The following is a 25,474-nucleotide window of genomic DNA, read 5'->3' on the forward strand; positions in this document are numbered from 1 at the left end:
CGCTTATTTTTTTTGGCAGCCCTGGGCCTTGAAACTCCGGGTCTGAGCATTGTCCTTGGGCTTTCTACAGGCTAGAGCTCTACCACTGCAGCCACAGCACCATTTTGGCATTTTTCTACATATGTGGTACCAAGGAATAGAACCTTGGTCTTCGTGTATGATTGGCAAGCCTCATACCACTAAGCCAAACTCCTGGCACAAGAAGGAGAGACACTTATCTCCAGTTAATCACTAGAAAATGAGAAATGGGGCTGTGTGTCCAGGGGTAGGGCAGTATCCTTGAGCTAAAGAGCTAAGGGAACAGTCCAAGGCCTGTGCTCAGGCTTTAAGTTCAAAGCACAGAACGAGCAAAATAAAAAAATGGCTCAAAGACTCTCCTGCCACATCTCAGATCTGAAGTCTCCTTGCAGCTAGGATTACAGGCACGTGTTACCACTGCCAGTTTTGAATAACTTTTGTGTCATCCATAGTAATGTGGATTCCCCACAATGCTGGTAGGCAATGCAGACATGTGTCACAGGACAGTGGGCACTGATTGCACTCAGGTTTACACATGGGTGTGTGCACACAAGACCTAGCATTTTCGAAAGCAAGAAACTCATGGGACGTAGGTGGAACAGTGTGCAGTGGTCAAAGCATGGACACCTTTTCAGGGCCAAGGATACTGAGATACTAGGGTAAAGCGTGTCTTGGCATCCTCAGTCCCATGGCAAGGAATGTGAGGAGCCACAGACCCGGGAAGCTGGGTACCAGCAAGGCTACAGCAGTATCTGCAAAGCCAGAGGAGATGGATTCGTTGCTGCAGCATCAGCAGCAGAGGAGGCCAGGATCTGATCCTGAGTTCCCAGGATCCCGGGCCAAGTGAACTCTGCATACCAGCTCCCAGTGCACACCAGTAGATGACCACCCAACCCACCCCTGCCACTTTCTCACCACCCTGTTGGTGTGGAGGGACCAACAGAGGATTGGGGAAGCACCATTGATGCTGGAGGGGGGAGATCTAATATTGGAACCAGCAGATTGTACCAGAGAGACTGGAAAGCTCCACAAGAAAGCAGATCTCCATGGATACAGATGTTTGCTAACAAGTGTATAAGAGGGCACCACAAGCCTGGTGGCTCCATGGTGCCCAACACTGGTGTTGGTGTTGGGACTCCCCCTGGCAGCGCTGACTCAGTGGAAACTTGGAGCCTGTGGGGCCTTGCTGGAGACTGTGCTCCAGCAGCCTCTACCTCTGCCAGGGTGGAACCTAAGCACCTAACACCCTGCGGAGCTAGGATGACAGGCAGTTGCCAGTGGCTCCCAAAGCTAACCTTATCTTTGATTTAGAAACTCTTTGCCAATAACAGTTCAGTATGAAATAATGGGATATAATAATTGGATAAAAGTTAAGTGGACATATGTGAGAAATTTACAATTTAGAAATAATGTCAGGAATCAAATCTGTTTACACTAGTATAAACAGTAAAACACTTAGGAATAAATATATCCAAAATGAAAGATACAGGAAAGATTGCCATGGCTCCTGTGCAAGGATGACATCCAAATTCGTGATATATATATATATATATATATATATATATATATATATATATATATATATCATTGTTTCTTTGGAATAGAATAGGGAAGGGAGGACAACAAGATGATTAGGAGGGGTGGGGGTAGGAAATGGGGACAAAAACTATGAGAAAGGTAGCAATGTTTGTGAAGTAATATATTTTAAAAATATTTCCAAAATGTTACCTTGAACAATGAAAATTACAGTGCACAGATAGTCTTGAAATCATCCCAGTTTTTACCTGATCTGCTTGCCTCCGAGGAATTTCTTACATTGATATGGTTTCTCTCCTGTGTGTGTTGTCTGATGATTAGTAAGGCTTGTCTTCCAGGAGACTGACTTTCCACATTCATTATATTCATAAGGTTTCTCTCCTGTGTGTGTTCTGCGATGGAGTGTAAAGTCTATTTTCCTGGTGAAAGACATTCCACACCTGTTATATGTATATGATTTCTCTCCTGTGTGTATCCTGTGATAAGTAATAAGGTATGCCATCAGGGAGAAGGATTTTCCACATTCATGACATCCATAATGTTTCTCTCCTCTGTGTGTTCTCCGATGATTATTAAGGCCTAACTTCTGGGTGAAAGACTTTCCACATTTGTTGCATTCATATGGTATCTTTTTTGTATGAATTCTCCAGTGTCTCCTAAGAGCTGATTTCTAGGTGTATGTTTTTCCACATCTGGTACATTCACTTGTTTTCTTCCCTCTCTGAACTACTGCTTGGGTATTGTGAGTTGACTTATCATAGTCTTCTCTAAGCTGGTTATGTTTATTGTCAGAGTCTCCCACAAAAACCCAATTCTGCTTAAAAAATATGCTCTCTGAGTTTAAAACCTTCCCTTCTTCACCATATTCAAAATACTTCAGCTCATCAGAACACTCACATTTTGATCTAACCTGCTCTGAATATCTAAAGGATTCTTCAACTACAGGAGTCACACCTGGCCTAGATGCAGCATGTATGTCATCAGGCTCACTGTAAAGGAGTGTGTTCTGAAACTCACTGAATTCTTCAGTCTTCATCACTAAGGAATCCAGATTATTCCTACTCGGTTTTGAACTCAAATCAAATGTTCTCACTAATCTCCCTCTTTTTTCCACTGTATAACTACTGGTGACTGCTGCTTCACATAGACATCCAACTGAATTTTCCTGGCAGGCTGTAATTATGTCCTTCATTTCTTGGATATCTAAATGAGTTACAATGAAAAATAGACAAAATCATAAATAAGATTCCAAGTTTCTTTAATGTGAACACATTTGCTTTCTTTAAATTTGTTTTTCATTTATTTACTTATTTATTTATTTACTGTGGGTTCTGGTAGTTGGACTTCAGCCTGGGTGTTGTCCCTGAGCTCTTCAGCTCAAGGCTACTACCCTACCCTTGAGCCAAGCCCACTGCTCATTTTCTCCAGGTTAATTGGAGATAAGAGTCTCAGGTCCTTTTGTGCCTGGGCTGGCTTTGAAACTTGATCCTCAGACCTCAGCCTCCTGAGTAGGATTAAAGGTGTGAGGCATCGCACCTGGCTTTATTTTGTTTTTGGTTGTGGGGCTTGAAGTCTGGGTCTGGGCACTGTCCTTGATCTCTTCAGCTCAAGACTACCACCCTACATATGGAGACACAGTGCCACATCCTGTTTTATAGTGGTTAATTGGGAGATAAGGGTCTCAGAGTCTTTAGCTCCCAGGCTGGTTTGAACTATGATGCTAAGACATCAGCCTCTGGAGTAGCTAGGATTCCAGGTGTGAGCCACTGTGCCAGGTCAAGGTAGACATTTTCTCCCACCCTAACTGTAGGACTTTAAAACATCACAAAGAATTCCACTATGTATTGGTAGAGTTTTAAACTGAGTACTTACCATCTACCTATAGAATCCTCATGGTTGTGTTTTTCAAATACTATTTTGATTTACCATGGGAGAATAAGCTCTTTCCTTTATTTTCTTGGAATATTATATATTGTTGCTCTCCAAGTGAAGAACCCGAATATTTTCTAGATTCAGATATCACTGGAGTATTTTATGCATCTCCTTGCCTTTAACCTAAGTGTTAATGGTTTCTGAGAGTAAAGATTTATACATAAATCTCTTCAGTACTAACTTCTCACAATCAATTTCTTCATGTGCGTCAGTCCTATAATCCTACTCAAGGTTGGGATCTGAGGACTGTGGTTCAAAGCCAGCCCGGGCACTAAAGAACATGAGACTCTTATCTCCAAATAACCACCAGAAAACAGGAACGGGGCTTTGGGTCAGGGGGAAGGTAGGGCAGTAGTTGCCTTGAGTTGAAGAGCTCAGGGACAGCGCCCAGGCCCAGAGTTCAATCCACAGGACCCCCAAAAGAAGAAAAGAAAAAGCCAGAAGTGGTGCTCTAGCTCATGTGGTAGAGTGCCTGCCTTTAGGAATGCCCAAGAATAATGCTCAGCCCTGAGTTCAAGACCAAGGACTGGCAAAAAAAGTCAGCAGCATTCAAGATTCATTTCCCAGCCCTTGCAGGAGTAAGGAAGGTAAAGGGATTTGGTACTTCAGTCTCTTAACCCTCTGGAGTTATCTGTTTTATCCCTTCTATGGCCAGCTCTCAGAGTGTTGTCAGGGTGGAGTTCCAACCTCTCAGAATTTTCTACCTTTAGCTCAACTTCAGGGCCCCCTACAAGAAAAATAAATAATAAATTAATTAATTAATTAATTTTGCCAGTCGTGGGCTTGAACTCAGGGCCTGAGCACTGTCCTTGGTCTTTCTCAAGGCTAGGGCTCTACCACTTGAGCCACAGCACCACTTCTACCAAGGAATCGAGCCCAGGACTTTGTGCATGCCACGCAAGCATGCTACCACTGGCTCAAAGTCTTGGTCCCCCTATAAGAAATTTCTATGTACCACATACCAATACTCAACAAATAATTTGATTTCTCCTGATTGTATTGCCTTTATATGGCCTAACCTCATTTGATGTTGTACTGTAGTTTTGTTTTTTCATTTCATTATATTTGAATATTCTAATCCACTCCCAGTGTAAGTTAGAAGCTATTATTGATACATTTCTAGGTAAAAACTTTTAAAATGTTTCCAAACACTTAATTTGTAATTTCAACCGGAAAAAGGACATATACACAATTTATATCCCTGATGTATTTTTACAGAATCCAGATTTTTCCCTATTCTTTCTTTTTGGTGGGTCATGGAGCTTGAACTCAGCCTGGGCACTGTCCCTGAACTCTTCACCTCAAGGCTACCACCCTACCCTGGAACCAAAGCCCCACTTCCCATTTTCTAAAGGTTAATTGGAAATAAGAGTCTCAGGTCTTTTTGTGCCAGGCTGGCTTTGAACCTTGATCTTCAGATCTCAGACTCATGAGTAGCTAGGATTACAGAAGTGAGACACCACACCCACTCTGCCCAACTTCCTATTTTTTATTCCTTTGCCACTCCTGGGGCTTGAACTTGGTCTGAGCACTGTCCTTGAGCTTTCCTCAAGACTAGTGATCTGATACTTGAGCCCAAGCACCACTTCTGCCTTTTTCTATGTTTGTGGTACTGAGGAATTGAACCCTGGTCTTCATTCATTCTAGGCAAGCACTCTAGCACTATGACAAACCCCCAGCCCTACCCCCCTGATTCTTTTTGATGATACATCTTTCCATGTAGTCTAGGATGGCTAGAAATCCTTCTTGAGTTTCTCAAGTTCAGGGAGTATAGGTGAGTCCCATCCTGTGTATTTGTTTTTTGGCTTTTTATGGGTCATGGGCTTGAACTCTACCTGAGCCCTGTCCCTTAGCTCTTCAGCTCAAGGCTATCACCCTACCTTTGAGCCAAGCACAATTTCCTGTTTTCTAGAGGTTAATTGGAGAGTAGAGTCTCAGGTCATTTTGTGACCAGGCTGGCTTTGAACCTTGATCCTCAGATCTCAGACTCCTTAGTAGATAGAATTTCAGCTGTGAGCCACCATCCCCCGCTTATTATTCTCCTTTGAAAATTTTGTTATGTAGTAGTTATAATCTATTCTAATAGTTTTACTGTCTTCTTCATAAAGAAGTCACCACAAATTAAATTTCACATATATTTTGCTACTACTAGTTTTTGTAGTAAATTTGTCCCCACAGCTGACCTTTCTCTAACATTACCCCAGTATATACAGAACAGAGGCCATCCTCAGTCTGAACCATTAGTGCTTCTGAAAAAGTAAAACATGCAATAAACTTGTTGTAGTAGTATAAACAGGAAGAAAAAAATTTCTTGCCAGTTGCTGTGGCTTATACCTGTAATCCTAGCTACTCAGATACCAGGCTGATATTTGAGGATTTAATTCAAAGCCAGACTGGCCACTAAAAAGTCTATGAGTCTTTTATCTCCAATTAACCAGTAAAATATGGGAAGTGGCACTGTGGCTTCCTAGATAGGGTGGTAGCTTTGAGTTGAAGAGCTCAGGGACAGTGCCCAGGCTCAGAGTTCAAGTCCTATAACCCACAGAAAAAGAAAGCAAATAAATTTCTTTCCCATGTGATCATTATGCCAGACATAGGAAATTAACATGCTGGATGTACTTCACTATATTTTTACTTGATACCCCATGATTTTGCAATATTCTCACAGTACCACCATATGACATAATATAATGTAGTTTCTTTTCAATGGGATAATTCCATTTATAACCTAAATATATTGCCAACCCCATTTGTCAGTACTAAAATTGCTCTACCACAATATACCACAAGCCATTAACCATTTTCTGGTGGGAATTGAAAATAAGTCTCATGGAATTTTGTGCCAAGTTGGCTTGAACCATGGTCCTCAGATCTCAGTATCCTGAGTAGCGAGGATTATAGACATGAGCCACCAACACCTGGCTTCCTTTTTTTTTTGGTGGGGCATGGAGCTTGAATTCTGGATCTGGGTGCCATCCCTAAGCAATTCAGGTCAATATTTTATGTAAGTCTAAAGCATTCATGTAGAAGAATAAAATTCCAAACTTGGTGTGCTTATAACTCAGGGCTAATTACTTGATGGACATGTGCCATTACACAAGCTGGTGTCATTTGATGATGTAGCTGTGGATTTCAGCTGGGAGGAGTGGCAGGATCTGGACAATGCTCAGAGTACCCTGTACAGAGATGTAATGCTGGAGACCTACAGAACCCTGGGGTCATTAAGTGAGCAAAAGTCAAATTAACTTGAAGGTCAAGTTCTTTGTTATTTTGTAGATACGTGACTATTTATCAAACTTTCCATGCTATTTAAATGTAAGATTCCAGGCCCTGAGAAGTATCGTTTCTTTCTAAAGAAAACCTAAGGTAATTTTATTCTCATTCTTCAGGATACCTAATCAGCACTTTGACAAAAGTTCTAAATTGTGTTCCCACTAATGGAGACGGTCTTTCCAGGAAACCTGGTACTAGGTGCCATGTTTCATGCCTGTAGTCTTAGCATCCAGGAAGAAGAAAACTGAGAATTCTAATTGGAAGCCAGCAATGTCAGAAATGTCCCCATGAAACTCTTTAATTCCACTTAACCCCTCAAAAACTGTTAGTGGAGGGACAGGAGTTTGGCCTGGTTGAGTACTTGCCTAGCATGCATGAAGACCCATGCACGTTAGTGGAGCTGGGACTCAAAATGGTAGAATTCTACCCTTGAGCAAGCGAGATAAGTTTGTGCCATACATCTAGCAAAATGTATCCAGAGCTGGGGAAATGTCAACCATGAAAACAGTGAGAAGTGAGAAAAAAGATTTAAGAGCTACCTTGTGAGCCAGATATCTGAGACCGAAAATGTACACGGGAGAGAATCATCATACATGTACTGAATGTGAGAAATCTTTCCGTAATGACATATGCCTTACAATACCTCAGAGCAAATCTCCTGAGATGTCTGATGAATATATTAAGTGTGAAAATTCAATTTCTGAGAAGTCAAACCTGACGTTCCAACCTCGATCTCCAACAGAAGAGAAACCTTACAAATATGAAGAATGTAAGAAAATTTAAGCCCAGAATTCAGCTCTCAGCAGGCATCAGAGATCTCACAGAGAAGAGAAATCTTATCAATGGGATAAATGTGGGAAAACTTTCAGACAAAAGTCATATCTCACGTTGCATCAGAGAAGAGACACAGGAGAGAAACCTTATGAATGTAACAATTGTGGAAATTCCTTCACAAAGAAATCACATCTCAACAGACATAATACAATTCATACAAGAGAGAAACTTTATGAATGTAGTGAATGTGGAAAGTCTTTCAGACAGAAATCTTCCCTCAATTTGCATCAGAGAACACACACAGGAGAGAAACCTTGTGGTGTGACAACTGTGGAAAGTCCTTCACACGGAAGTCATAACTCATAACACATAATATAATTCACACAGGAGACAAACCTTATGAATGTAGTGAATGTGGAATGTCTTTCAACTGGAAGGCACAACTCCATGTTCATCAGAATACACACACAGGAGAGAAACCTTATGAGTGTGACAAATGTGGAAAGTCTTCACAAGGAAGTCACATCTCAACACACATAATACAGTTCACACAGGAGAGAAACCATATGAATGTAGTGAAACTCTAAAGTTTTTCAAATGGAAGGCACAGCTCCATGTTCATCAGAATACACACACCTATGAGTGCAACAAATGTGGCAAGACCTTCAAGTGGAAGTCACATCTCGGGAGGCATAACAGAAACCACCAATGTGGAAAGACCTTCATGCAGAATTCACACCTCAGCAAGCATAAGAGAATTCATACACATGAGAAAACTTAGCAATGTGATAAATGGGAAAGACTTTTTAGTCTTTGAAAGAAAAATCAGCTTGCAACACAGAATGAACACAAGATAAAACCCTTAATCCAGAAGGCACACTTCTGGATGTATCACTAAACACCCACTGGAGAGAATCCTATGATTTAAATAAAAGGGAAAGTTTTTCAAGAAGTCATACTTGAGATTGCATCAGACAACACACACAGGATAGAAACTGTACGAATGTAAAGAATGTAGAAAGTCCCTCTCAAAGGCATGGCAGAGTGTAGAATGCACATAGGAGAAAAAAACCTCATGAACATTGCAAATGTGGGAAGTTTGACCTGGAAGGCATACCTCTGTGTTCATCACAAACCTGATTCACATAGAAGAAAAGAAAACTAATGAATATAACAAATGTGCAATGACTTTTAATCAGAAGTCCTTCTTCAGTAAATTTCAGAACATATACAGGAGAGCAACTTTGATCAATGGAAAATATTTAACTACATATAGAATCTCTCTATATATAGAATCTCTATATGTAAGCATGAGAGGAAGTCTTCAGAAGTCAACCTTCAGCAAGTATTAAGAGCACTCACAGAAGAAATAATTACAATACAGGAAAACCTTGGTCAGAAACCTTTATAAGAGCTACCAATGTGGCTTAGTGGTAGAGTGCTTACCTAGAAAGCATAAAGACCTGGGTTCGATTCCTCAGTACTACATAAAAAGAGCAAGCCAGAAGTAGCACTGTGGCTCAAGTGGTAGAGTGCTACCCTTGAGCAAAATAAGCTCAGGCCCACAGAGAGAGAGAGAGAGAGAGAGAGAGAGAGAGAGAGAGAGAGAGAGAGAGAGAGAGAGAGAGAGAGAGAGAGAGAGAGAGAGAGAGAGAGAGAACAAATTCTGAAGTATCCAGAGAAATCCTTCATGGCAGAAGTAAGCTAGGTATAATGGGAAACCAGTCTTTAGCCTTGGGCACTAATGAGTCAACATTTCCCATTGTGTTTAGTAGTGAAGTCCCTTAATATTATCCAGAGGAATTGGACACAAACGATGGGCATTAGTACTTCAGGCTTTACAAGTAATTAAGAGAGTGAAGTTAGTGACTTGTGTCTTTTATAATAGGGAATGGTTTGTGAAGCTAATTCTATTAACACAGTAATAAAAGTTCTGGCCCATTGAGACTGAGGTCAGCTAATCTCCACGATGGTCTTGGGAATGATGGATGGGGAAAGACTGTCACAATTTGAGCCAAGGATCTGAGAGCATCAATTTCTCCACTGCTCCCGTAAAGTCTGCTTCAGTGCTTCCTTTATATTTAATTAATCACAGATGATGAATCACTTGTGATTTACTATTAGCCTGTTCTTTTGTTCTGCTGAATGAGTCTAAACAAAACACCAGTGTTCATAATGTGAAGAACCTGTGTTTTCTCACTGTTCTGGATGTGAAGTTAACAGGAGGATGAATTTTTTTCTACCACCACTAATTATTCCTTTAACCAGCTCCCTTCAGAATTCTGTACCAAAACAAGACTAAGAAATAGATTTGTTCAACTTACAGTAGTGCAAAAAACTAGAAGCATGGCTGGGTACAGTGGCTCACACCTGTAACCCTAGGAACTCTGTAGGCTGAGATCTGAGGATCAAGGTTCGAAGCCAGCCCAGGCACAAAAGGACCTGAGAAGATTATCCCCAGTTAACCTCTAGAAAATGGGAAGTGGGGCTTGACCAAGGTAGTGCCTTGATCTGAAGAGCTTAGGTAAAAGCCCCAGGCCTAGTATAGGGCAATAGCCTGGAGCTGACGAGCTCAGGGACAGAGCCCAGGCCAAGTTCAAGCCCCATGACCCCCCCCCAAAAAAAGGGAAATATGGAAATAATGAGGAATAGTAACTACTTAGAAGATGATTGTAGAAATCCAAGGGATGTGGGCTGGGAGTTTAACCTAGTAGTAGAGTTCTTGCATAGCATGCACAAGGAACCCGGTTCTATTCTTCAGTACTACATACATAGAAAAAAGCCTGAAGTAGTGCGGTGGCTCAAGTGGTAGAGTTCTGGCCTTGAAAAAGTCCAAGGACAGTGGTAAGGCCATAAGTTCAAGATCCAAACTGGCAAAAAAAAATTCAAGGGATGAGGGAGACAACTGGATGTAGTTAGAAATGTAGTTATTTGGTAGAGTAAAATTCAGGTCAAAAGTGATTCTTTTTGCTTTCTGCTGCATGCATGGGTATGGACATACAGTATTTTGAAGTATAGTATTATGTTCCATGTTTTCATTGTGCAATGATTACATATACAAAGCCAGATTGCATGTTTCTTTCTCATGAGGACAGTCTCATGGAAAGTTATGGATGATAATACATTAAGCTAAAGTACAGAGAGGTATTGAGCAATCTCACAAAATGTCACGGGAATGGTGGGATCTAAGTGTCCCATTGAAAGTAGACTTAGTGCATCCAAATTTGGATAACAGGAATGCTAAAATGTTAATGCTGAGATTTCTTTTGGCCACAAAAATGCGGGTGGGCCTGTTATCCACTAAAAGGTCAGGTGCACAGATTCTGGAGCTTGATGCCAGGTGTTTTTTGGCTTTTCCTTGGCAGTTTCATGAGAGATTCATGGACTTTCTTTCGGGGCTTGCTTGAAACAGAACCTCAAATATTAACTGTGCACAGTTTTCAAACCATACACTACTGAAGATGGGAAACTTGATCTGCTGCTTAACTGGGTTGCACATTGGTTCTGTTCTTTATGCCTCATGGGAGGGGGCTCATCTTTGTAGACAGATCTCATGACCTCCGAAGCCAAACCCTACCTCAAAGTTCAGGGTCCCATTGGGCCTGGGTGAATACATTCTCTGTGGTGCTGGGTCATCACCCCTAAGGCAGAAGTAGGTGGTGCCACATTAGATAAGAACGTTTTCCTGAGATTGTCACCTCATGAAAGCAGATTTAAATGTGCATTCCATTTCCTGTAATGGAGAAATCCCCTCCAAAATAGAGGGGCTCAAATTCACCTGCAGGCCCCACACCTAATCCACCCTCGTATGTCCTCGTGGTATGGTTATCTAAGACTGGAGGGAATGCTGGTTTAGTCCATGAAGTAACTAAACAAGTGATAACAAAGGTGTTGTGGATTACTACAAGAACAATCTAAGAAGCCCTGGAGAAGCATCAACCTGAACCTCTGCTGGGCTAGAAATCTGATGGGACCTTCAAGACTGAGAAATAATCACATGGCTTTGTGTTTGGCATCCAGACAAGTGAGTTCATTTCTTAACCGTCAGCCAAGACAGAGGAGGACATGAATAAGTGGGTGGAAAACATCTGTCCGACCCCTGGCTGGGGGCAGATGGAGAGTACATAGAAAGGTAGATACCATGGCTGTGGTGGGGACAAAAAAAGAAGGTTAAAAGAAGCAAAGAAACCAGGGGCTGTTGGCTCAAGCCTCCCATCATTTCTACTCAGAGTTTGAGACCCGAGGACCACAGTTCAAAGCCAGCCCAGGACAGAAACTCCAAGAGACTCTTATCTGTAATAAACTACTGAAAAAAATCTGGAAGGGGTGCTGTGGTTTAAGTGGTAGAGCACTTGCCTTGAGTGAAAGAAGCTCAGTGATAGCACCCAGGCCAAGCGTTCAAACCCCAGGACTGGCAAAAAAATGTAGCAAAGGACAAAGAGCTGGCCAAAATTTAGAGGGACTCTAACTTGACAAACAATAGAATGATAAGTTGCACTCAGAAGACTTGCACACAATCTCGAAATCCCTGATTCCTATTTATCTATGTAGCCTGTTTGTCTAAATACATATTCTTTATGCAGTTATATATTTGTATAGAGAGACAGATTAATACATATGACTACATACATACATAGCCACACACAAATGGGTAGGTGGTATAGTGCATGTGAGTTTGTGTGTGTGTTTCTGAGGATGGGTATCTCGGTTTAGGAGAGATAGAATATGTGTAAATAACTTTACAAAACTTTGATAAAATGTAGATAGACATAAGCTCTTGGGAGAATCTGAAAGGAGAAGATATTTCACAGGTACCTTTATCCTTATGAAGTCCTCAGTGAGTTTTAATTTTTTGATTATTTTCTTTCTTTTTTTGAACCAGTACTAAGGATTCCTCTCAGGGACCAGGGCTGCCAACTACTATTTTTCTCATGGCTGGTACAAGAGGAACTGAGTCACAGTTCCACTTTTGCCTTATTTTTTCATGCTTAAGTGAAGATAAAGATTTCTATCAGTGACTTTCTTTCCAGGGCTGGCTTCTAACCAGAATCCTCAGATCTCAGCCTTCTCTATAACTACAATTAACAGAATGAGAACCCAGCACTGGGCATATGAGAAATCAGTTTCAATGCACAGGGCAAGAAATTGTGTGAATTTCTGAACTCCAATTAGCTGCAATAAGCTAGAAGTGAAAGACCAATACCAGTGAGCAAAAGCTGCTGAGGGTTATCACATAGGCCCTGAGAGTAAGCCCTAAACCCCATACACACCTGTGCATGCACACACTGGCAGACATACACACACATGCACACACACACAATATCTTAGGCAATATTGAATCTTCAATAAATATCCAGAGTTTGGACAACAGTACAGCAAGTTATGAAATCTGTTTTTCTTGTCTACATTGAGGGAAAGGAATAGGAAAAAAATGCAGAAGCCAAGACTTCAGAGGTAAATGCTGTGAGTGAATAGCTTGTAAAAAGCACTTTCTTTACTTTTCTTTCTTCTGCCAATCCTGTGGCTGGAACTCTTGGCCTGAGCACTTTCCTTGGGTTTTCTCATGTCTAGCCCTATGCCACATGAGTACCGTGCCACATCTGGATTTTCTATCTACGTGGTACTGAGGAATCAAACCCAGAAGTTCATGGATGCTAGGCAAGCACTCTACCACTAGGCCAAACTCCCAACCCCAATATAGTATTTATAAATAGTTATCATCATCATATCAAAATATCCTTTCTCCTACAAAAAAGGAACACTTATCTATGTGTGTAATGATTTTTTTATTTTGCCAATACTTCTGTGATTTTTCCCACATGCATTTTTTACAAATGAAAGCACAGATGTTCATCAGGAAAAAAAATAGATTAGGATACAGAAACCTAACAACATCCTAGTAGATTGATGTCAGAAATATGTGCAAGATGGCCTGGGTATTTGATCTAGTGGTAGAGCTCTTGGCTACCACGTCAAAAGATCTGGGTTTGATTCCTCAGTACCACATGAATAGCTAATGTTGGAAGTGATGCTGTGGCTCATTGGGACAGCTATATACTAAAGAAAGCCCAAGAACAATGCTCAGGCTCAGAGGCCAAGCCCCAGGACTATCAAAAACAAAAAAAAATGTGCAAGGGACAAAATGGAGGCTGAGAAGGCACTGTGAAGCAAAATGGCTTGTGCAGGATGACGGGAATAGTCACAGTTATGGTTGGATCTTACCTAAGGCTCCTTGAGCCTGAGAGCAGGCTGGTATCTGGGCCTAGTTAAAGGCGTTGGGATTGGACAAACAAGGTGTGATGTTTACTACATCCACATGTATATTGTTAGGTTGGAGGGGAGATTCAGCCTCCAGTATATCTTTGGGGAGGTCTTTGGTGAGTAAGGAGCTTTGGTCATTGAGAAGTGACCCTACCTACCTCACAATGGAACAGAATATGGAACACTGGTAACCAAGCCGCTATAACTGACAACCAACTCAAGCCAGCTCACTTGGACTGTGGCTCAGGAACCAGAAAGATGTTGTTGTGCTGTTGCCAAAGTTCAGGAGACTGGGGTCTCAGGCATGAAAGATGTGGATGTGTCACTTGAAGATATAGATGCTTCATCTGTGCCAAGCCAAAATTCCAGTATATCAGGCCATTGTCTAGGAACAAAGCAAGGAAAATCTATGGCAACTCAGAAGAGGTATATTCCTGAGAGGAAACCTATTTGACCCCATCACCCTCCTCACACACTACAACCTTCTTGTTGGTTTCAAGTGTCTATACTGAGATGAGAGCTTGTGGAGTTTTCAGTCTAATCTATCACAATGCCTCAGTGTGAAGTGTGCTCCCATTTCTGTTTGAATGATCCATTTTTTTGCCACCATAGTGTGACGGTGAGTCAGCTCAGACTCTGAATGTGCCTCGTAGCCTATGGATCCTGGAGGAAGGCCTGTTGGAGATGCTGCTGATAAAGCTGATCCCTGCCTACCAGAAAGGTGATCTCTTTTATGTGGGAAATTTCCTGCACAATTTCAGACAGTCGGGGACAAAGAGCAATTCCTAGATATTCTCTTGAAAAATGAGTGTTCCCCCTCCAAATCCAGGCTAGCTCAGCCCCTTCTGGTCGAGTCTTGGAATACTTGGCACCTCTCTGAGCCTGTTTGGTTCACTGGGGTGTTCACAGGGGAGCTTAGTATGACACAAGTGCACAAGCTGACTACTTTATTAGGACTGGGCCACCACACCATTTCATTTCCCTCATAAGCTACTGGAGTCTCAGCAGTGTGTATACTGAGAAGTTGGATTATAGGCATGAGTGAGTGGCACTCAATTGCAGCCCTCACCTAGGTAAGGTCCTAGGAAATACCATTTCCCAGTAGGAAATAAGATTTCAGTAGCAATGGCGGAGGCCTCTGAAGTACTGGAGACAGAGGAAAGGCTGGTGGCTGAATCACTTCTGAGCCATCAGAGAGGGATTGTGTTAGCTTTGCCAGTTTAGAGCCTCAAAGCCTTTACATTTTGGTGTGTGGTCCAGTGCTTCCACTTGAACTTGAACCCAGGGCTGAGTGCTTTCCCTTTGGTTTTCAAAGATTAGCAATGTACCATTTGAGTCATAGGTCCAGTTCTGGCTTTTTGCCACCTAACTGAAGACAAGTGGCTTTAGACTTTTCCTCACTAGACTGGCTTCCAACTGTGATCCTCAGATCTCAGCCTACTGAGTGGATAAGATTAGAGGCATGAGCCATTAGGTCATTTTTTTGAGAGATGCATAGAGGCCTCTTAGCAGAATTTTCATGGAATGTATAGACATATCTCACTTCAGTAGTTTTATATTCCTGCCTGGGATTTAGCTACCCCTGTACTTATGTTGTAAGCTCCACATTTGAAAACCACAGAGTTGACTTCCTCTTTCCTTCTCTCCGTCCATTGTTACAGATCCATCCACCGTAATTGGGAGGAAGATGAGCAAGTAAAGAAGTAAGTGGACTTACACAGAAATAGAAGATTTGTCATGTAAAACTGGATTTTTTTTTATTGGTTATGAGATTTTAAACTCTGGGTCTGGGTGGTGTCACTGAGCTCTTCAACTCAAGGCTAGCACTCTATCCCTTGAACCACAGCACTAATTCCAGTTTTGCTGGTTGTTAATTGGGGAGAGGTTTCCCAGAGTCTTTTTTGCCTGAGCTGGCTGTGACCTTCCTTCCTCAGATCTCAGCCTCTTGAGTAGTTAGACTTCCAGGCATGAGCCATCATGCCCGCCTAAAATACTGGGTATTTTTGAGACATCTAATCAAAGCACAAGTTTCTTGTTTGCACATCACTTGTGATTTCCACCAGGTCTTGAGGTTGGGACTTCACTGGATGTTAGATAACACAGTTTTAGGGCCTCTGAGGTTTTTCCTAGTGGTAGAGTGCTAGGCTAGCATGCACCAAGACCTGGGTTGATTGCTCAGTACCACAAACAAGAAAGAAAAAAAAACAAGCTGGAAGTAGTGCTATGGCTCAAGTGGCAGAGTGCTAGCTTTGAGAAAAAAGCCCAAGTACAGTGGTCAGGCCCTAAGTTCAAGCCCCATGAGCACAAAAATAAAATACATAACAGAGTTGTGAGTGTGATTGGGAGTGTGGACACTCATGGATTACAGCTAAGGCTGTGTGCAGAAAGTCAGATCCTGTGGGAAAACAACCTTCTCACTCCCTATGACATTGAGCATTTTAGAGGATTGTCTCTCAGAAGCTTCTGGAAGCGTGGTGTAAATATCATCCTGTTCTCGGATGTCTCTTCCCTCCTCCCAGCATACAAGTGCACATCTCTGCAGGACAGCCACAGCATCAGAGTCCTAAAAGAAAGGGGCTTTGGTAGAAGGCTCAGGATGGAGAGAGAAGGCTCTCACTTTCCTTGTCCCCAATGTGCCCGCAGCATCGTGTGTTCCATCTTCACGATGTGGATGGACTTCTACCGCACTGATTTCTATGAGTTCAAGAATTGCCACACCCTGACACAATTCAAGCTCTGTATGAGGCTCCACATGCTGGCCTCGGAGCTGCTCTTCCAATTACACATCCTTTTTGATCAGCTGGAGGAATGCGCGAGCTTTGAGACCAAGAAGAATAAGAAGTCCTGGTGTGGGTGACTCAGAGCTTGTCTTGGTACTGGTTGACACTTACTTCTGCCCAGTTTGGTAAAATACCCTTTATGGTGGAGTCAGCAGGTAATGTCTTTTCTCTGTTTGAAATTACTCAGGCCTAAGCACTCATCAGAAAGACTCTACATTTCCTCAGTGTTCAATCCAAACTCCAATTCTACAGCTTCCTCCATTAGAGCTTCATGGAAGTTGAGTTACACTTCAACTTGCAGAGTCCACTCTAAGAATGCTGTACCTATTTCCATTCTTAGGTTTGGTCGCCCTAGAAGAGCTTCTCTGAACGCCAGCTGAAAAACCCACTGGTGGAACTGGTGACTGATGGAGATGGAGAATCATCACTGCACTCCAGAAATCATGGGCCTTCTGTAGAAAACACCAAACAGGTTTGCAGTCCTGTGGATATATCTTGTGCTCTGAATCCCACATGTGACACAGTTGAACTTACAGATACTCTGGATGAAGAAAAAGATTAGCCACATTTCCTTCCTTTTGCTTTCACAGTCCACACAGAGTCAATCCACGTGAGTCAGAGTGACACTTCACTTACTGAGCAGGCTAAAAGACCACATGCTTGGCTCATGGAAAATGTCCCCAGCTTATGTACGGGGGTAGCAGCAAGTGCAGTCTCAATACTGTATTCACTGGAGAAAAATGTATCGATCCTCACAGAATATCCTGTCCTACCCATCTCAGCACAGGAGAAGCAATCTCTATTAGACAAACTAGAATCCGTCCCCCTCTTAACTCAGGAAGGACATTTTGTTTCTCATGAGAAGGAGGACCCTTCTGAGGACTGTGACGAAGAATTACACCCTGAGGACTCTGAGGTAAAATTACTACCTGAAGGTAACTTGGAGGCCAGTCTGCATTAAGACCTTCCCTACCCCCTTCCTAAAAAGCAATCTCTTACTCTCATGATTGTTGTCAGTGTTCATTGTATTTACTTTTCTATTAAACTCTAATTGTTAATATTATGGTGTACAGTTCTTCAGTCGTTATTATAATGTGTTTTACTTTCCACCTACAATGTGAGGCCCCAGACACATAGGTCCTGGTTGGGGTAAAAACCAGATTGGCCTGGACCTGTACAAGATAACCTTACTGGATATACAGGGAACAATGAAATGCATGGAATCACCAGGAATCCAGGCAAGGCCTCCATGGAGAGACAGGTCAGCTACCAAAGCTTAAGGATAGAGCATGCCTAGAAAGGCATTCTGTCAATTGGGAGAAATGCCAGTGTAACTGAAGTAATACGTGGGAATCTGTTCTGTGAGTTCAAGTCTGTTTATATATCCATTGTGCTTTGTACAAATATTTAAGAAAATTAAAATTCCACAATAGCATTAAAAATTTACTTTGGCCTTGAATGTGTCCTAGACGTAGAGTGATGTCCTAGCATACATGAAGCCATTAATTCAATTCCTAGACACCGCATACACAGAAAAACCCACATGAGACATTGTGGCTCAAGTGTCAGAGTGATAGCCATCAAGAAAAAGTGGCCAAGGACAGTTCCTGGACCCTCAGTTCAAGCCCCAGGACTAGCCAAATTAGAAATCATACTATTTCCTCACGTTTTGAAATAGATCTGATTTATCTAACCCTACTTTGTTTTTGTTAGTCCAGGGCTTGTGCCACGAAGCCGAACTCATGGCGCCCAACCTTACTGTTTTTAATCATTTAATTTTTTTACATGATCACATTTCATGCTGTCTGTATTAATACCATAAACAGTATGCTTAGTGTAATAATGGTAAAGGTAAAACTTAAGAAATTAATAACTGAAATTCTTTTTATTACTTTTATAGCATTAGTAAAATTTTATGAGAAAAGATACCTAGAATGTTTATTTTAGAATTCAAATAATCTGTTTTGATAAATGATATCAGCTATATCATTTATTTCCACACTTTTCAAACTATTGTTTTCAATAATGAAAATATAAATATATTTGTTGGAAATGAACTTTATGACTTGGGGGAAAGGGAAAGACAGAAAAATGGAGGGAAGGGGTAACAGTGTTTCCAAGAAATATACTCATTACTTATGTAATAGCAATCTATTTTTATATCATCTTGACAACAAAATCAATAAAGTACAAAAATTTTAAAAGTCTACTTTGGGGAGAATTTTTTTTGCTAGTCCTGGGCTTAGACTCAGGGCCTGAGCACTGTCCTTGTTTTTGTTTTTGATTTTTCTTAAGGATAGAGCTATATCACATGTGCCACAGCAACACTTTTGTCTTTTCTATGTATGTTCTGCTGAGGAATTGAATCTGGGTCTTTGTTCATGCTAGGCAAGAATCCTTCCCCTATGCTAATCTCACAGCCTCAGTGGGAAGGAAGTTTTTTTGACACTAAGTTTTTGTACACTAAGAAGGAAAAGCCATCAACAATAGAAGAAAAAATAGAAAAAATATTTACTTTGATAATGACATGCCAGTATCATGGCACATCTCTGTAATTCTAGCTTCAAGAGTGGCCTATTTGGTCTGGGAGTTGGTTGGCTGAAGTGGTAGAGTGCTATCCTTTAGTAAGCCATAGGACAGTGCTCAGACCCTGAGTTGAAGGCCTAGGTTATGCAACAGAAAATAATTTAACTCCAGTAAATGGCAGCTACCCTGGAGGATCGAGGATCAAAGACGGCTCAGGCATAAAAATCTGTGCGACTCTTAGGTCCAAATAACCCAGAAATTTTGAAATGACAGTGTTGCTCAAGTGGTAGAGCCCTTGCCTTCAGCTGAAGAGCTCAGGGAAAATATGCAGTCCCAGAGTCCAAGCTCCATGACTGAAAAAAAGAAAAGAAAATGAAAGCCCTGTTCTAATGCTGGCGTGTGTGCTAGCAGAAGTTTGCTTGCCTAGCATGCACAAAGCCCTAGGTTCAATTTCTGAGTACCACATATACAAAAAAATGCCTGGAAGTGATCTCAGAGGATGGGTTCTGAGGATCACAGTTCAAAGCCAGCACTAAAGTCCATTAAACTGTTACTTGCAATTAAGCACCAGAAAACCAGAAGTGGCACTGTGGTTCAAGGTGTATGGTAATAATCTTGAGCTGAAGAGCCCAGGGACATGGCCCAGGTGCACAATTAAAGTTCCACAACCAGAGAGAGAGAAAGAGAGAGAGAGAGAGAGAGAGAGAGAGAGAGAGAGAGAGAGAGAGAGAGAGAGAGAGAGCATCAAAGAGCCAGGCACTGGTAGCTGAAGCCTATAATTCTAGCTTCATATCTTTGGCCATAAAAGAAATGCAAATCAAAACAACTTTGAGATTCCACCTCACTCCAGTCAGAATAGCCATTATCAAGAAATCTAATAACAGACACTTGGGGGGAAGTGGCCAGGGGGATCACTACTACACTATTGGTGGGAGTATAAACTCATTCAACCACTAGGGAAAGCAGTGTGGTGGTGCCTCTAAAGACTGATCATAGAGCTCCCCTATGACCCAGCAATACCACTCCTTGGCATCTACCCAATTGTCCTGAAACAAGGACATACTAAAGCCACTAGCACAAGATGTGGTACTTATGCACAATGGAATGCTATGCTGCCATCAGAAATAATGATATCGCCCCTTTGTAAGGAAATAAAAAGACTTGGAAAAAGTCATATTAAGTGAAGTAAGCCAGACCAAAAGAACACAGGCTCAATGGCTTCCCTCATTTATAATAATTGGTACACATCTAGGACTCTCCTAGCAGAGGATTGCGGTAGTAAAAAAAACCGAGGTATATAAGGTCATACAGAATGAGACTAAATAAAAGGATCTCTAGGATATGGAAACAAGAGCTTTATCTTGTGTGATTGTTGTACTTATTCTACTATGTTATTTCTCATCTCTTTTTTTGCCCTGTGGTTAATCTAATATTGTTACTGTATCTAACTTCGTTAACTGGCATATTGTATATATGTTTATTTGTTTAACTGAAATAGGAAAGGGACGAGGGAAAAAAAGATGATTGGGAAGTAGTGGGGAGAGGGAACCGGGACAAAACCATGAGGAGGGTTATCAATGTGTGAGAAGTAATGTAATCCACTACCTGTAAATGTAATTGTAACCCCTCTATACATTACCCTAACAATAAAAAAAGAGACTACAAAAAATATCTGTAGAAAACGAGGCTGGATGATGGAAACAACCAGATGCCCTACTGCAGAAGAATAGATACAAAAATGTGATACCCACACACACATATACACACACACACACACAATAGAAGTTTACATAGCCAACAGAAAAGATAAAATAATGGGATTCGGGTACCCTGTGTCTTGTACATATGTTTATCTGATGTAGAGCAGGGAAAGGGTATAACAAAATGGTACAAACAAAGAATGAAGGCGAACCAATTCAACAACGATCCTTATAAGACACTGAATGGAAATAAACTGTACAACCTGTACTCCCTCAGCAGAAGGCTGAGGGTGGAAAACAGATAAACGAGGGAGGGAGTAACAATCTTCTCAAGAAATGTACTCATTACTTACGTAATTGTATACCAACTATATATCAACTTATTAAAAATGTTGACTTAAAAAATATTTTAGCCATGCATGGTGGCTCACACTGGTAATCGTAGCTACTCAGGAGGCTGAGATAAGAGGATAGCTGTTCAAAGCCAGCCTGGGAACTGAAGTTCATGAGACTCTTATCTCCAATCAACCACCAGAAACCCAGAAAGCCCAAGGACAATGCCCAGGACTTGCAAAAAACAAAACAAAAAAAAGGCATTCAATGGGATTGATGTGGCTTAGTGGTAAAGTGCTTGCCAACAAGCTTGAGGCCCTGCTTCGATTTCTCAGTACCACATAAATGTACTCAAACACTACCACTCTACCACTCTACCACTAAGCCAACTCCTTGCCCAACTGACAGTTTTGAGCAAAAAAAAAATCTAAGCTAGTGTTCTAGGCCCTGAGTTCAAGCCCTAGCCCTGGCCCATCAGCACCCCAGAAGCCAAAACTGCAAAAATACCAAAACAAAAATGTGAAAATGTTACAACTTTTCAGCAAAATCCAATGAGACTACATAGTGTATAGTTTGTTAAAGATTTGGTAGAAAAAATGGTGGTAATAAAAAAAACACCCAAATTCAACATGAGCTTATAAGATGCAAGAAACAGGGCAACAAAAGAATTTTCCCATGCTGGGCATAGTGGTGCAACCCTATAATCCTAGCTACTCAGGAGGCTGAGATCTGAGGATTGCGGTTCAAAGCCCGTCCGAGTACTACTTTCAGTGAGACTTTGGTAGACTTTGAGAGACAATTAGCCACCAGAAACTGGAAGTGATGTTGTGGCTCAATGGGTAAGGCAGTAGTTCTGAACTGAAGAACTCAGAAACAACACCAAGGTGAAGAGATCGAGTCCAATGACCATCAAAAAAAAAAGTTCCCCAGTAAAGAATGTTCCTGGGCCCGGGAGTTTGGCTTCCTGGTAGAGTGCTTGCCTAGCATGCAGGAAGACCTGGGTTGGATTCCTCAGTACCACATACATAGAAAATGAAGGAAGTGGTGTTGTGGCACAAGTGGTAGAGCACTAGCCTTGAGAAAACATAAGAAGAATGCTCAGGCCCTGAGTTCAAGCCCCAGACTGAAAAAAATCAAAAACAAAACCAGGTCACCACCTCAGTATCATTGAAAGACATCACTAGTGTGACAGCTTTTTCTCACATCAGAAAAACTAGAAACATCCTGCAGCAAATCTGCACCCAACTTAAACAGACCATAACATTTTGTAATCTGCTAAAATTTCAAGTCATCTTTATCTGGTTTAGAAACATATTCTGGAAGCTCAATGTGTCTTGCTTTTAAGGCTTGGATACCTTAGGTTCAAAACATGGAAATGTAAAACCATGTTAGAAATAAAAAGCAACTCATCAGAGAGACTTTCTTTTTTCTGTTTCTTTCTTTTTGCTGTTGACAATGAACAGAAGATACTAGAAGTATGGCTGCAAAAGGAGGAAAATAAGGTAGTCAGAATCTGTGATTTTGACACAAATTTTCTTACTTTAAACATTATACAAAGGCTGGAAAAGCATAAAGCCTTCTAAGAGAATAATCTTTTGTGTCTCAAATAGAGCATTAAACTCTCCACCAAAGATGAATCCACAGTCCATTAGTTGGTAGATAATTACTATAAAGGGAACTCATTTCCAGGTTAATATACAAACAGAATTAAATTTAAAATATTTTTCCACAAAAATAATTGAAACTACAACAAAAAATCCCGGAATCTTCATTGAAAGTTTTTATGACTAAAATGCACTTAGGGAAGTATGAACTATTTTTCTATTAATGTAAAGGTATCCTAGGGTTGCATTGAGCATTTGTACTCCATTCATTTACATATTTAAATACTGTGTTATAACAATATTTCTCACCCAATGCAGGAAAAAATAATAATCGTTGTTAAGTGGCACATTTCACAGTATTCAAATATTCAGGGTTCGCTTGTGCAATGACTTGGAATCTATCATTTAACCTGCTTTGGCCAAAGGGACATCAATACAGAGAATGTAAACCTGGTTTGCGAATTCCCTAATACTCACGTTCTTAGACATTCATGTGAACAATTTGACCATCCTGCTATAGATACAGGACCTAATAAAGATGTAACATTAAAAAACCGCTCATAGGAGTGGCACAATCCTAACAAACCATCCTCAGTCAAGGCACCAGAAGATTAAAATTTTATGTGACTTCAATATTCTTGGCCAGGAGTTTGGCCTAGCAGTAGAGTGCTTGCCCATATGTAGGAAGACCCAGGTTCGATTCCTTGGAATCACATACATAGAAAAGCCAGAAGTGGTCCTGTGGCTCAAGTGGTAGAGCTCTAGCCTTGAGAAAGTCCAAGGACCGTGCTCAGGCCCTGAGTTCAAGCCCAGGACTGGCAAAAAAAATCTTAACGCAAAAAATGCCAAGCTGAGGACACCCCAAAATGTAGATGCGTAAAATTTAAAAAACAAAAATTAAGAAGCGATATCAAGGTTTGTGAAGTAATGAATCTTCTCTCTGGCGAATATAATGTAACACTTCCATTAATTATAATAAAAAGGAAGTAAAAAACTTAAATGGCTATGTGTGTTTGCTTGTACTCTGTAGATTTCAGTTAGATTGTGCTGGGAAACACAATACGAATTATTTTAAAACATGGTTTCCATATTAGTTGTGGGTTTTTGTGCATCACAAGAATGTTTTCTGCCAAGTGCTGAAGGCTCATCTGTGGAATCCTAGCTATTCAGGAGGCTGAGATAAGAGGATTATGGTTCAAAGTCAGCCTGGGCAAAGTCCATGAGATTCTTTTTCTCCTATGAACCACTAAAATACCAGAGTGGTGCTATGGCTCAAATTGGTAGAGCACTAGCCTTGATATGAGGAGCTCAGGGATAGCACCCAGGTCAAGAGTTCACTAGCACAAGGATGTTCATTGCAGCACTATTTACCAGAGCAAAGATATGGAACCAACCCATATGCCCCTCAGTTGATGAGAATATCAACAAGATATGCTATTTATACACAATGAAATTCTATGCTGCTGTCAGAAAGAATGACATTGCCCCATTTGTAAGGAAAAGAAAGACTTAGAAAAAATCATATTAAGTGTAGTAAGCCAGACTCAAAGGAACATAGGTTCAATGGTTTCCCTCATTTGTCCTCATCATTAGAAACCTTGGGCTCTGCTAGAAGAGATTTACAATAGAACAAAACTTAGATACATAAGGCCATATATAATGAAGCTAAATGAAAGGACCACTAGGATATAGAAACAAAAGCCATATAATGAGTGATGGCTGTCTTTTTTTTTGCTTTTGATAATTGTTTATTTTTATACATTTTTTGAAATCACAGTTTTCAGAATATACAAGAAAATTTAAGAAAAATATTTGTCTTATACTGAAGCAAACATCTCTTTGGTATAGAAATTATATCATATATGGCTTTTAGCTGAAAATAAAACAAACAAACAAAAAACAAGAATTAGCGCCTAACATGCAAAATAAAACCATTCTTAGTATTCTTTTCCCATCCATTTGGACCCTATTGCAGCTCCACTGTGTGGATTTTGAATATAATTCTTTATACATCAATAGATCTACAAATATCACATCAAAGATGCTCAAAAATCATAAATATATAATGTACCACATACATAGAAAAAAGCCGGAAGTGGTGCTGAGGCTCAAGTGGTAGAGCTCTAGCCTTGAGAAAGTCCAAGGACAGTGCTCAGGCCCTGAGCTCAAGCCCAGGACTGGCAAAAAAAGGTGGAGCTATGGCTCAAATAGTAGAGATCTAGCCTTGAGCAAAAAACTCAGGAATTATAAGTATGGCCAAGTTTAAGTCCCATGACTATCTGGAAAATAAAATTAGGATAAAGGGCATATTTCCTCAAACATACTTTTATTCTCTAAAGTAAATGCCTTTTCAAAAACCATCACACAATAGGAAAATTTACTTAGCTATTTCAAAAAGTTATCATTGGCCGGCGCAGTGGCTCATGCCTGTAATTCTAGCTACTCAAGAGGCTGAAATCTGAGGATCAGAGTTCAAAGCCCGCCTGGACATGAAAGTCTAAGAGCATGTCTCCAATTATCCACCAGAAAAGCAGAAGTAGTGCTGTGGCTCGAGGGGTAGGGAGGAAGCCTTGACCTGAAGAGCTCAGTGACAACCCCCAAGAACAGAGATCAAGCCCCACAAACAACAACAACAATAAAAGGCTATCAAAATTCAACTCACTATGCTGAGGATGGTGGTATACACCTGCAGTCCCAGCAATCATGAAGGCTAAGTCTGGAGAACCTACAGTATGAG

At 41.0% G+C, this 25,474-nt stretch overlaps 1 non-coding gene across 1 annotated transcript; it reads left to right on the forward strand.

Moving 5' to 3' along the window:
- Nucleotides 1-1,465: 1,465 nt before the first annotated feature.
- LOC150039702 (U6 spliceosomal RNA) lies at nt 1,466-1,570 on the forward strand. The gene has a single exon (XR_016534262.1). It is a non-coding gene; the product is annotated as a U6 spliceosomal RNA (small nuclear RNA).
- The last annotated feature ends 23,904 nt before the right edge of the window (nt 1,571-25,474 follow it).

The sequence above is a fragment of the Megascapheus bottae genome, unplaced genomic scaffold, assembly GCF_031878675.1.
Source record: "Megascapheus bottae isolate mThoBot1 unplaced genomic scaffold, mThoBot2.hap1 HAP1_SCAFFOLD_62, whole genome shotgun sequence".
Classification (NCBI taxonomy): domain Eukaryota; kingdom Metazoa; phylum Chordata; class Mammalia; order Rodentia; family Geomyidae; genus Megascapheus; species Megascapheus bottae.